The sequence below is a fragment of the Kryptolebias marmoratus genome, linkage group LG6 (genome assembly GCF_001649575.2).
Source record: "Kryptolebias marmoratus isolate JLee-2015 linkage group LG6, ASM164957v2, whole genome shotgun sequence".
Taxonomy (NCBI): domain Eukaryota; kingdom Metazoa; phylum Chordata; class Actinopteri; order Cyprinodontiformes; family Rivulidae; genus Kryptolebias; species Kryptolebias marmoratus.
In genome coordinates, this window is record NC_051435.1 from 30,031,465 (window position 1) to 30,033,047 (window position 1,583).

Consider the following 1,583-nt stretch of genomic DNA (forward strand, 5'->3'; position numbering starts at 1 on the left):
GGTAATTCCAGTAACTGAACTATATCAACTAGAAAATATTTAGCCTTTTCTTTGCGAGATTGTCGTGGTTAATTTAGTTCAAGTTATAGATCTTTCGTTAAAGACTGCAGCATAACGTTATTAAAGAGTGATCGAGGAGATTTTTAAAGTAAACCACAGGAGAATGACTTCAGTGAACTGCTGAAGCATGGTGCATTCAAAGTATCAGAAAGGTAACAAGATCTTCTTCTCTGTCTTCCCAAAACAAAAATACCGGAATCAAGATGTTTGAATAAAATGACTTTAACAAAGTTGGTATTTAATGGAGGACTGTATTTACATTTATTTTATATTATTAGCTTAGCGTAAGGTAATTACAGGTTAAGTTGAGATGAGAATCTCTGTCAATCCAGAACAAGGAATAAGAATTATTACCAAGAATATATCAGCATCAATACATTGTAGAATAGTAACATAAAAACTTATTAAGCTATCACAGGTAACACTACTCCCTTTGCATTAATTTTCAATCTTCATGTTTTCAGACTGACTGAGTGGTGAGCTAAGATATGACGAGTTTGGTGGAACTGGTCAGTCCTGTCAATGATGGAGAAATTGAGCTGGTAAGTTAATGGTGGACTGCTGGAGTTGACTGGGTGATGAGGAGGCTGTCAAAATAAAAATGAAATCAAAGTGATTAGAAATTAGTTTGTCACATACCAAATGGAAGCATTACAACAACTTTTTCTGAAATGTACTTTGGATGCCACGACTCTGTATGAATATAACATATGCAGAATAAGTGAAATTTAATAGATTTAAGGGACATAAAAAAATCTCTCCAAGCATACCATCTATATGTACAGGTGTTGAAGCTGATCTGGGTGGTGTGGCGTTTGCAAAAGGAAAGGCCAAGCTCCTCCATGGCAACAATCAAGGTATTTGGTGGGGGCTTGCTTGTTGTGGCACAAGATGCTGTTTGGCATTGATTTTTCTTCGTGTTTTGTCTGGCTTTTACTTCCAAGATGCCCAGCATTGTACAGAACTGTTTTTCTTTCATTGAAGATATGTTTTGCTGCTATTCTTAGTCTCAGCCTGATGAATCTGCTGGTTATTTTTCTTTTTGCACATCATGACATGAAGGAACCATACTTTGTATTAGACTTGCTTCTCTCCCTTGAGTATCCATGGCATTGGGGAGCTCCATGAAAGATTGGCCAGTCCTTGTTCTGAAAAGCTTTTCAACTTTCTGGACCAGACTGAAGGCTTCGTGTGATGGCCGACACAGGACTCCTGGTTTGAATTCCTTCAGCTGCCACAATAGTGGTGGCAGCTGCCACTAGGTAGCCAGTGAAAGCTTGTGGCAGATGCCACAATAGAAGTGGCAGCTTTAGCAGCTGCCAATAGGTGGCCAGTGGAAGCCTTTGGCAGCTGCCACTAGGTAGCCTGTGGCAGCTTGTGGCAGCTGCAACTAGGTGGACAGTGGCAGCTGCAACGAGGTGGCCAGTGGCAGCTTGTGGCAGCTTCAAAGAGGTGGCCAGTGGCAGCTTTTGGCAGCTGCCACTGGGTGGCCAGGAGTGCTGCAGCTGCCACTACTATTGTGG